At 47.0% G+C, this 12,161-nt stretch overlaps 3 non-coding genes across 3 annotated transcripts; all 3 read left to right on the top strand.

The window, feature by feature from the left end:
- On the top strand, positions 1-73 carry Trnar-ucg (transfer RNA arginine (anticodon UCG)). The gene has a single exon. It is a non-coding gene; the product is annotated as a tRNA-Arg (tRNA).
- Positions 74-7,276: 7,203 nt separating this feature from the next.
- On the top strand, positions 7,277-7,349 carry Trnak-cuu (transfer RNA lysine (anticodon CUU)). The gene has a single exon. It is a non-coding gene; the product is annotated as a tRNA-Lys (tRNA).
- Positions 7,350-9,274: 1,925 nt separating this feature from the next.
- On the top strand, positions 9,275-9,347 carry Trnak-uuu (transfer RNA lysine (anticodon UUU)). The gene has a single exon. It is a non-coding gene; the product is annotated as a tRNA-Lys (tRNA).
- The last annotated feature ends 2,814 nt before the right edge of the window (positions 9,348-12,161 follow it).

The following is a 12,161-nucleotide window of genomic DNA, read 5'->3' as shown; positions in this document are numbered from 1 at the left end:
GACCGTGTGGCCTAATGGATAAGGCGTCGGACTTCGGATCCGAAGATTGGAGGTTCGAATCCTGTCACGGTCGTTTTTTCCAGTTCTGAAAAAGAAATATACTGTTTTAGTGTAGCAATTGTGCAGTACGAAAACGTCTGAATGTTGCTGTTGACCATTTCCTGCTTGGATATGTTCTTCAGCTTGAAACACACACAACAATACCGGTGTTAACTAGCAAAATGGTCGGCAGAGTGCCGTCGCCGCGAGTTTTGACTGGCACTTGCACATCTAAGACAACGTCGGAAAGTAACTCGTTCGGCTTATGAGTCACATCAAGTATGTGTGTTAATATTGACGCCACCAGCTCTGCAGGTTTTCATGCTATTCGTTTACCTCTCAGAAATGATTATGAAATAAAAGTGAAGTACGTGACGAGTGTGACGTTAGGAAAACATTAGGCAGCATGGAGAGATTCTGTATGGGACCACCCTACCCAAACGAGTACTGTGTGACGTGCTACCCGGCACATATTCACCTAGGCAGATAGTTCCACCGCGGCCGCGGCCATGAGCAGACGTGCGGTAGTGGTCGCTTCGCCTGAGCTTGGCGTCGCCCGCAGCTGTTGGTACTGTAAGTAGTACTTCAAGAAAGTGATGGAAGATGAGTTGAGACGTTACACGCTACGATTTGGATTTCCGTATGGATATGCTTGACCTCAGGTTCACGAACTCGTTGACTGGTTTTACGATCGTTTAGGACTGCGAGATGAAGAAGTTCTTGGCTTTTCATATGATTTTCTTGCGAACGCTGTGTATGTAAAATTTGTTAGTGACGATCCTTGCGTTCGTATTATGACCCTCATTGAGGGCACAGCGGATTTTGTAAATTCTAAAGGCGAAATATGCAAAGTGTCTGTTAGTCATGCTGGCCTAGGGCTACGAACCGTCCGGATATTTAATTTGCCTTTCGAAGTTAGCTTCGATAGAATTCGGCAAGCTTTGTCTCGCTACAGTAATGTCCTGCAAATTCATGCCGGGCAGTGGAGGGGTTACAGACATTTCAATTTAGATAATGGCTTTAGGAATGCGAAAATTGATTTGACGAAGCACATCCCGTCCAACATTTTGGTGCAGGGTTTTCGAGCGGTGGTGATGTACGAAGGACAACCGAGAACTTGTGTAATTTGTGGTTCTACCGACCATTTAAAATCTGCTTGTCCCCGTGTCCGGGCGGGTCGACGAAGAATGCAACATTGTCTTACGCCTCTCGATGGGCAAGATGACAATCGGTTGTCTTACGCCCAGACTCTGATGGAGTCGCCTGTGACACACCCGACGCTCCACCAACCGGCTGCGGTGACCCCAGACGCCGGCGCAGTTATTGTCAACAACTCTGCGACAACCCCCCAATGTCCCGTTCGTAGTGATGTCACCGATGCCGACAGCCACGCTGCACACCTGCAGGTTCTACATCTACATCTACATCCGTACTCCGCAAGCCACCTGACGGTGTGTGGCGGAGGGTACCCTGAGTACCTCTATCGGTTCTCCCTTCTATTCCAGTCTCGTATTGTACGTGGAAAGAAGGATTGTCGGTATGCTTCTGTGTGGGCTCTAATCTCTCTGATTTTATCCTCATGGTCTCTTCGCGAGATATACGTAGGAGGGAGCAATATACTGCTTGACTCTTCGGTGAAGGTATGTTCTCGAAACTTCAACAAAAGCCCGTACCGAGCTACTGAGCGTCTCTCCTGCAGAGTCTTCCACTGGAGTTTATCTATCATCTCCGTAACGCTTTCGCAATTACTAAATGATCCTGTAACGAAGCGCGCTGCTCTCCGTTGGATCTTCTCTATCTCTTCTATCAACCCTACCTGGTGCGGATCCCACACTGCTGAGCAGTATTCAAGCATTGGGCGAACAAGCGTACTGTAACCTACTTCCTTTGTTGTCGGATTGCATTTCCTTAGGATTCTTCCAATGAATCTCAGTCTGGCATCTGCTTTACCGACGATCAACTTTATATGATCATTCCATTTTAAATCACTCCTAATGCGTACTCCCAGATAATTTATGCAATTAACTGCTTCCAGTTGCTGACCTGCTATTTTGTAGCTAAATGATAAGGGACCTATCTTTCTATGTATTCGCATCACATTACACTTCGCTACATTGAGATTCAATTGCCATTCCGTGCACCATGCGTCAATTCGCTGCAGATCCTCCTGCATTTCAGTACAATTTTCCATTGTTGCAACCTCTCGATACACCACAGCATCATCTGCAAAAAGCCTCAGTGAACTTCCGATGTCATCCACCAGGTCATTTATGTATATTGTGAATAGCAACGGTCCTATGACACTCCCCTGCGGCACACCTGAAATCACTCTTACTTCGGAAGACTTCTCTCCATTGAGAATGACGTGCTGCGTTCTGTTATCTAGGAACTCCTCAATCCAATCACACAATTGATCTGATAGTCCGTATGCTCTTACTTTGTTCATTAAACGACTATGGGGAACTGTGTCAAACGCCTTGCGGAAGTCAAGAAACACGGCATCTACCTGTGAACCCGTGTCTAAGGCCCTTTGAGTCTCGTGAACGAATAGCGCGACTGTCGGCCGTCGTGCCGACCATGCAGGACCGACTCCCGTCATTACTCCAACCATGTTCGCTGAGCTGAAACAGTTGTCGGATGGTGGCGACAGGTCGCGCGTTTCTTGCACCCCTGACGTTGCGCCCCCCACACCCCTCCCTCCCGGCAGTGACCAATCTGAGGAAGGCTCTACGCACAGCCTCTTGACGGATACCAAAACCGTTTCTGACGCCGACGCACCTCCCCAAAGAACGGGGAAATCTAAGCGGGCGGCACGGAAGCAGAGTGAGGAGGAGATACGCACTCTGGAAAAGAAACTGCAGCGCACCATAAAGCAGATCCGAAAAGACGGCAGTGACCGCGGCAGCACAGATGAAATGGGTTCCGTCGCCCGCCACGTGGGGGAGGCCGATATGGACATGCATGTCGACCGTCCGAGTCCTGAGCTGATGGATACTGGCCATCAGCATACGCCATCCGAAAAGTCTTGGGCCGACGACAGTGAATAAAACGGACCCTTCCTATCCCCACCATGCAAGATTACACACTTGTCACAGTTAATTTAAATCGGATCGCATCCGATGTCAAACTTAAATGTTTGACCGACTCTCTACATGCAGCAGATATCGATATAGTTTTCTTCCAAGAAGTTGTGTCACCCAAGGTTAGAAAAATACCTGGGTATGATGCCATATTAAATCTAGGCACTGAGACGGGAACTGCGATTTTATTCAAAGCTGGCATGGCTTACCAACCTACTGCGATCTTAGAAACGGGACGCGGCATTGCCGCCCAATTACAGGATTTGCTTCTCCTGAACGTGTACTCCCCGACAGGGTCCGCTGGCGGACGGGACAGAAGTGATTTTTTTAGGGCTGAAGTTGTGCCATTATTGACAAACGTTCGTCTGAAGATCATCCTGGGTGGGGATTTTAACTGCGTTTTGCGCAAAGCAGATCAACGTCCGAATTTTAATTTTTGTCCCGACCTACTAATGTTAACAGATGGACTGCATTTAAAAGATAGTTGGTGTCACCTTCGACCACACACGATGGGATATACCTATGTGAGCGCTGCTTCTTCCAGCCGTCTGGATAGGTTTTATGTTTCTCAAGACCTTTTAAATACCATTCGTGATTGTGAACTATGGCCGCTCAGTTTTAGTGACCACTCCGCATACCACGTAACGTTACGGCATTTGCGACAGAAGACATTTTTGGGACGCGGCACGTGGCAGCTGAATGTCTCTCTGCTAGAAGAAGGCGTTGCCTCGTTGCCACGTGGCAGCAGTGCCTCCAGAGGCAAGCTCGGTATAGGGAGCGCATTCTTTGGTGGACGGATTTTGTTAAGCCGCGGATTCAGAAATGTCTCTGCAAGTTTGCCAGGACCAGGGCTTATTGGAGGAAACAGTCTCTAGAATTTTATTTCCTCGGTTTACGCCAGCTGTACAGCGATCCCTCCGCATTGTCCGACAACCTGATCCGCATCAAGCGTATCAAAGCAAAACTTACAACTTTAGTTCGTGAAGCACTTGTTGGTAATCGGGTACGATCGCGCTCTTCTGATGACGTTTCCCACGAGTCCACATCGTTATTCCATATCATACGGGAAAAGAAACGTGGTAAACAAAAACTTATTGCTCATCTTACGGATGCTGGGGGGCATCTGTACAATGAGCAGGGTGCTATCAAGGCGTATGTCTTCAATTATTTTCGAGAACATTATTCCGAGTCAGATACCGATCTATCGGCGGGGGATGATTTTTAACCGACATCGCCTCCACAGTGGATCAGGATGATAACGCTGATCTCTTGGCCAATGTCACCAACTCTGAAGTTAAGTCCATTATTGCGTGCGCTGCCAAGAACAAAGCTGCCGGCTTAGACGGCTTACCGGTCGAATTTTATTCACAGTATTGGGATGTGATCGGTGACGAATTGACCCGAATGTACAATGAATTGTTCTCGCATTCTGCCTTCCCCCCGCAGTTCACGCAAGGAATGGTTGTCCTGGTTCCTAAAACATCAAATCCGACTATGTTAAATGATTTTCGGCCCATTACGTTGTTTAACTCCGATTTCAAGATCTTGACTAGGATTATAAGCAACAGGCTTAAAGTGCTTCTTGGCAAAGTACTTGGCCCTTATCAGACGAGTGCAGTCAGTGGTCGATCTATGTTAAATGCCCTGTGTGAATATCGTGACCTGGCTTATTTAACTTGGATTACCAACACTGATTTGGCGTTACTGTTTCTCGACTTCGATAAGGCGTTTGACAGAATTAATCACTGATTTTTATTGCGCACAATGAGTAAAATGGGATTCAGTCAGCGTTTTCGACAGCTTATTAAGAAATGTATCTGCGGAACGTCTTCACGCGTGAAGGTTAACGGCCAGTTAACCGCCCCTGTGCCTATACGACAATCAGTACGACAAGGGTGCCCCCTTTCCATGACTTTATTCTCGATTGCTATAGAGCCACTTCTTAAAAAGTTTTACATAACTTTACATGGGTTGCAAACGTTAAACAACAAAACGGTCTACCACGCCTATGCCGCCGATATCAGTGTGATTATTACCACCACCGAAGAGCTGGGGTCAGTTCGTCGGATTGTCCATCAGTACTCTGTCGCTTGTGGCGCCAGACTTAATGAGCGAAAGTCCAAAATCATGCCGTTGGGTCGTAATCCAAACTCCATCGATATTTCTTGGTTGGAGAAGACCGAACATCTGTGGCATTTAGGACTGGTTATATCACCACATCCCCAGGCAATGCTCAACGCGAATTGGGAACGCAAGCTTACCATCTTACGTGCGGTGATCAAAGAACATAACATGCGGTCTTTAGACCGGATGCAGAGGGCACAGTTTATTAATAGTTACGTTTTCAGTAAGCTCTATCATACTGCCGCTGTTTTACCAATCCCAACAGCCATTGCGAAAAAATTTTTAGCACTTGCTTGCTGGTATGTCTGGGGAGGGAACATCTTTAAAGTTTCCTTTAAAGCTACTTCGTTACTTCGTTCCCGAGGTGGCTTAGGCGTCAAAGACGTTGAATCCCAATGTGTTGCTACTTTTTTAACTCGTACTTCCCGCATACTACACAGTAACCAAAATAGCCTTACGGAACAGCTTTTCAAGACCTTACGTCCAAAGGAGTTGTCTGCGCCAACGTATGTGGGACACATTCATCCTGAGCTCAGCTATGTCTGGCGTTATTACGTGGAGCTCAGCTATGTTCAGGATAACCCGCATCCGTTCCACACGGCGGAGATCTATCGTGCTCTTACTAAACGGCAGCTGAATAACCCAATTGAGAAGAAACATTTAGGCATAAACTATAGAAATATATGGAAGAACATTAGTTATCCGTTCCTTCGTTCCAGAGTTCGATCTGTTTGGCATGACGCTGTCAATAAGGTGATTCCCACTGGAGAGAAATTGCACAAAATCAAGCTGCGGCCCACCCCGTTTTGTGCCAAGTGTAACCTAGTGGAAACCCTGCCGCATCTCTTCCACTGCAGGGATCAAACACAGATATGGCAGTGGACACGAAAGAAACTCGCTGCCATTAATAGGACGTCGGATACTTCCATTCAACTTCAAGACGCGCTCCGACCGGACTGGCAGCTTTATCCTCAATCTAAGAATAATAGTTATGTCTGGCTCATGGGCCAGTTCGTCTATTACATGCTCGTCCATACAACGGCAACGCTACACGATTATCAGATGTACCTCATCGAAGAGTACTATGCGATTAGGAAATTGCGACAGTATAAAGACCAGTTCCAATATTTTCTCACTATTGCTTTAAGTGATGGAAGAATTTAAGTTTCTAAATCCATTGGGCGGAGTTTTTCTTTTTTTTCACTACTTTGTTATTATTGTTATTGTTTCCATGGATTGGTCTGCTCCGCACCGTCAGATGTGGGTGATTTGCATCATGGATCAATAGACGGTACAGAGTACATCGTGCACTCGGCCTCGAACATTTAATTGTATTTTGGTGTTCCTTTTCGTTTTGCAATGAAAGCACTTTACTTTTGGTTCCGCAGTGCGACACCCAGAAGAGGATACTCATTTGTTTACTTTCATTTCGCATTATCTTTCATCAAAGCTGCACAAAGATTTAGTAAGAACCAGAAGTTTTCTGCAGCTTCTATTATTCCTATCAAGAGGACTTATAATACGGGAAATGGTTGTTTGGCATGTCCCTGCTCTATGGTGCCCCCACGTTACCAGCGCGCATCTTCAAACGCATAGCATGCTCAAGGTTTTGAGAAGCAGGAATCCACAATCAACCATCTGGCAACAGAATTCACCATACTAATAAACGACATGGAAACTGGGAAAATTATTTGTACGCGAAGACCAACTTAGAGTATCTGCTGTGCTGGATTTCATAGTGTGCTGCGTGATCCTAAGACCAGACATGGATTTATTTTAACATTCTGTTTATATGTATAAAAACACTGGCGCACATGATGCCACTTTGAAAATTAATACAAAAATGAATAATACACAAATAGCCATAACATAAAATCACAAAACCATGCGAATGAGTGCGGGGTATGGCGGTGACATCGTGGCCAGGCCTAAGGATGCGACGCCTGCCCGCCTTGCCGCCGACTGCCTAGCGCTGAGATGCATAAAAAAAGAAAATAAACTATTAAAAAATTTTAAAAAAAATTTAAAAGGCAGCCCGGCTAGCTCAGTCGCTTGAGCATGATACTCTTAATCTCAGGGTCGTGGGTTCGAGCCCCACGCTGGGCGGAACGGAATTTTGTTCCGCTGCAGATGTAAATCACCGTTTTTCTGATTAACGTGATGTAATGGAAATAGCAACTTTAAACTTTGCCTAGGTCTCCGTCAGTCGCAAGGAAACTGTATTTGAAGGTGAAGGTGATTTTGTAGACTTGTGTGAAAGACATGTTCTGAAATGAAAGTGTTGTTGTTTGGAGAGCACATCGGTTACGCGTCACATGTGTAGCCAAGCAGTAATGGGTCGCCAAAGCTGCAAATATTAGTCGGTGATATGAAGTGTTATCAGCTGAAGACTGATGATCCAGACGACCGTAAGAACGAAGTACGCAAAAGAACAGCTACGCCGCGCCTATTTAGCTCAGTGGCAGAGTACTGGTCTAGTAAACAAGGGGTCGTGAGTTCGATCCTCACAGGAGGCCGACGAATTTTCGAAATCAGTTGCGCGTCGTGACCGTATAGCAAACAGTATGTGGGATGACGAACAATTAGCGACAGGCGTTTTATTAAGAATTACTTTCAGATGTGATTAAGGCGAATAGCGCAGATAAAGCAAAGCGGTACAGCATAAGGTGGGACGAGGCAGTCTGAATTATATCTTATAGATGTATATTTCACATATCTCAGAGCCTCTTGCGGCCGTCGTCGCCGCCGCTTCTGCAGAAGTAGCAAATGGCCATCGTAGCAAATGCGGCGAGAGACGCCCCGCCTTCGATTCCGAATGCACTAAGAGTGTGGTCTTGTTTCCCAGTTTATATTTGGTCGTTCTCGTAAGAGGTTGAAAGTAACGAATGGGTGGGAAAGAGCAAGGGGCAGCGGCTGTGTAGAACGAAAACACAATTCCTCAGGGGTGTGAGCGTTTCGAGATGAGTCGTATATAAGTTATACTAAGTCGTCAGTGACCGTGTGGCCTAATGGATAAGGCGTCGGACTTCGGATCCGAAAATTGCACTTTCGAATCCTGTCACGGTTGTGTTTTTCCAGTTCTGAAAAAGAAACATACCGTTTTAGTGTAGCAATTGTGCTGTACAAAAACCGTCTGAATGTTGCTGTTGACCATTTCCTGCTTGGAGATGCTCTTGAGCTTGAAACACACACAACAAGACCGATGTTAACTAGCGAAATGGTCTTGCCAGCACGGAGCTCAGCGTGTTCGGTCAGTGTTAGCTGCCTCTGTAATAAAAAAACAACTGAGTTAAGGGATCAACGACGAACTGAAACGGACGTCTTACGACGTCCGCCACTAGCAGATGAAACGAACAATATGAGATTTTTGCCGGCACGTTAGCTCAGAGTGTTCGGTCAGAGGGTTACGTACCGTGAACTGAATTGATCGATCATCAATGAACTTCATCGGATGTCTTACAACGCCCGCCCCGAGCAGATACAACAAAGAAAAGCGCACAAAATGAGATTAAAAAAAAAAAAGGATAAGGCGTCGGACTTCGGATCCGAAGACTGCAGGTTTGAATTCTGTCACGGTCGTGTTTTTCCAGTTCTGAAAAAGAAACATACCGTTTTAATGTAGCAATTGAGCAGTACGAAACCGTCTGAATGTTGCTGTTGACCATTTCCTGCTTGGAGATGTTCTTCAGCTTGAAACACACACAACAAGACCGGTGTTAACTAGCGAAATGGTCGGCAGAGTGCCGTCGCCGCGAGTTTTGACTGGCACTTGTACATCTAAGACAACGTCGGAAAGTAACTCGTTCGGCTTATGAGGCACATCCAGTATGTGTGTTAATTTTGACGCCACTAGCTCTGCAGGTTTTCATGCAATTCCTTTACCTCTCAGAAATGATTGTGAAATAAAAGTGAAGTACGTGACGAGTGTGACGTTAGGAACACATTAGGCAGCATGGAGAGATTCTGTATTGGACCACCCAACCCAAACGAGTACTGTGTGACGTGGTACCCGGCATGTGTTCACAGAGGCAGCCCGGCTAGCTCAGTCGCTAGAGCATGAGACTTTTAATCTCAGGGGCGTGGGTTCGAGCCCCACGCTGGGCGGAACGGAATTTTGTTCCGCTGCAGATGTAAATTACCATTTTTCTGATTAACGTGATTTAATGGAAATTGCAACTTTAAACTTTGCCTAGGTCTCCGTCAGTCGCAAGGAAACTGTATTTGAAGGTGAAGGTGATTTTGTAGACATGTTTGAAAGACATGTTCTGAAATGCAAGTGGTGTTGGTCGGAGATCACAGCGGTTACGTGTCAGATGTGTAGCCAAGCAGTAATGGGTATCCATAGCTGCAAATATTAGTCGGTAATATGAAGTGTTGTCAGCTGAAGACTGATTATCCAGACGACCGTAAGGACGAAGTACGCAAAAGTACCGCTAGGCCGCGCATCTTTAGCTCAGTGGATTAATTTTCCCTTTTCCTTTCACTTCTTTGTCGTTTTTCTGTTACCACAAGGCAATGGAGCCGCGATAATTTTCAGTTATAATCTCCTTCATATACATGATTGTATATTAAAAAAAAGTGGCAGAGCACTGGTGTGGTAAACCAGGGGTCGTGAGTTCAACCCTCAGAGGAAGGGAAAAAAAGATAAAAAGAAAAAAAAGTGGCTAGGATACATGGCTCTCACCCAGGAGGCCCGGGTTCGATTCCCGGTACCGGAAATGCTCGTTAAAGAAAATGGATAAGGCATCGGTCTCCTAAACTGGGGATTGTGGGTTCGAGTCCCACCAGAGGTACACGTTTTACTCACTGGGGCAAAATCACTCTCACCACATCAAAAAAAAAAAAAAAAAAGAAGTTGCAGAGCACTGGTCTAGTAAACCAGGGGTCATGAGTTCGATTCTCACAGGAGGCAGACGAATTTTGGATATCAGTTGTGCGTCGTGGCCGTATAGCAAACAGTAATTGGGATGACGAACAATTAGCGACACTCGTTTTATTAAGAATTACTCTCAGATGTGATTAAGGCGAATGGCGCAGATAAAGCATTTGTCAAAGCGGTACAGCATAATGTGGGACGAGACAGTAGATGTATTTTTCATATATCTCAGAGTCTCTCTCGGTCGTCGTCGTCGCCGCCGCTTCTGCAGAAGTAGCAAATGGCCATCGTAGCAAATGCGGCGAGAGACGCCCTGTCTTCGATTGCGAATGCACAAAGTGTGTGGTTTTGTTTCCCAGTCTATATTTGGTCGGTCTCGTAAGAGGTTGAATGTGACGAAAGGGTGGGAAATAGCAAGGGGCAGCGTCTGTATAGAACGAAAACACAATTCCTCTGGGGTGTGAGCGTTTCGAGGTGAGTCGTATATAAGTTATACTTGGTCGTCAGTGACCGTGTGGCCTAATGGTCAGTCTGCTTTCCGCAGCGCTGCGGCGAGGACGTCTTGTTTACGTCCCGTCCGCGTGGTCGCGAGTGCTCGTAGCTGTTTACTACTGCGTTGTCACTACCGACGCACCATGGCACATTCATACAGACAAACCACCATCAAGATCAGTTTTCAACCCGATCATGCACGACCGCGAGCTTTTGAAGTGGAACGTTTCTTACGTGACGACGTTAAAATTGACCCGCGAGACATAATTGGTATCCATCTCTCTATCACGAGCAGTGTTGTCTACGTCAAGCTAGTAAATGACGAGGTGTGCAACAGGATCGTCAGCGCACATGCGAACGGTCTTAAATTCAAACATTCTGATGGCCATATTGGGGCGGTCTCTATCGATCACGCGGGGCTTGGCCTACGTACGATACGCGTCTTCGAACTCCCTTTTGAAGTACCACCGGACGTAGTCGGCGCAGCTTTCCAGCCCTACGGCGGAGTGATCAGCCATATGGCAGAAAAATGGACCACCTTTACAACGTACCCCGTTAAGAACGGGGTACGAAAGATTAAAATTGAATTGACCAAACATGTTCCGTCCTATCTTGTCATCGGCGGATGTAGGGCGATCATTATGTATGACGGTCAGCCACGCACTTGCTCTGGTTGTGGCCAAGTAGGGCACGTCCGTTCGGATTGTCCCCGACGACGGCTTACTCAAATCCCGACATGTGAATCTATGACTCCTTCTACGGTGACGACCCTTCCTCTCAATTACGCCGAAGTTACACGGGCAGCAACCTTTACCGATACTGACGAAATTAGTCCGATAGCCGCCCCCGACGGCGTGAACATAATGGCTTCTACAGTACAGGATCCGGTCTGTACAACGGCACCCCCACCTGATGATAATCGCCGACCGACCTTGCAAGAAGGCATGGATGCCAGGATGGACATTGACCCACGGGTTGTGCCGACAGCGGCTTTTCTTCCAGACACCGGAGCAGCTGAAGAAATTTACCCACATTCAGATACTGAAGCACACGACCGTAAACAGCGTTCCCCGCGACAACACAAGAGACGGCGGCGTGCTCCATCGGACGAGTGTTTGCAGCGATCGTCTGACATGGACAGTGGAAATTCCGACGACGGTACCGGCGGTACAGAGTCCGCTGTAACTTCAAACTCAACAGATCGCCGTGGTGACGGCTTCAGCCCCTCCGACCCCACAGAACAGCAGGATAACAAGCAGGCAGCCGCTGCCGATTCCCAGCCAGAAGAGCCGATGGAGTCAGCGCCGAGTGCCGCAGCAGCCACTAACAGCCACCAACAGCCGATGGTATTTCATGGCGACTGGGCAGACGACTGTGAGGCACACTCCTTGCCCATCGTGTCGGACGACACGGGGGGAAATTTATCCCACCAGTGCTGACCCTTTCCCGCCATCAGTTAGAGTGACGAGACAGCCTTACAGGGGTACTGATGGCCAACACGGATGCTGTGGATACACCTCAAACTTATCGCATTGCAACTATAAACATCA

The sequence above is a fragment of the Schistocerca gregaria genome, unplaced genomic scaffold, assembly GCF_023897955.1.
Source record: "Schistocerca gregaria isolate iqSchGreg1 unplaced genomic scaffold, iqSchGreg1.2 ptg000077l, whole genome shotgun sequence".
Classification (NCBI taxonomy): domain Eukaryota; kingdom Metazoa; phylum Arthropoda; class Insecta; order Orthoptera; family Acrididae; genus Schistocerca; species Schistocerca gregaria.
The sequence above is the reverse complement of the archived record's forward strand: the minus strand, read 5'-3'. Positions and strand labels throughout refer to the sequence as shown.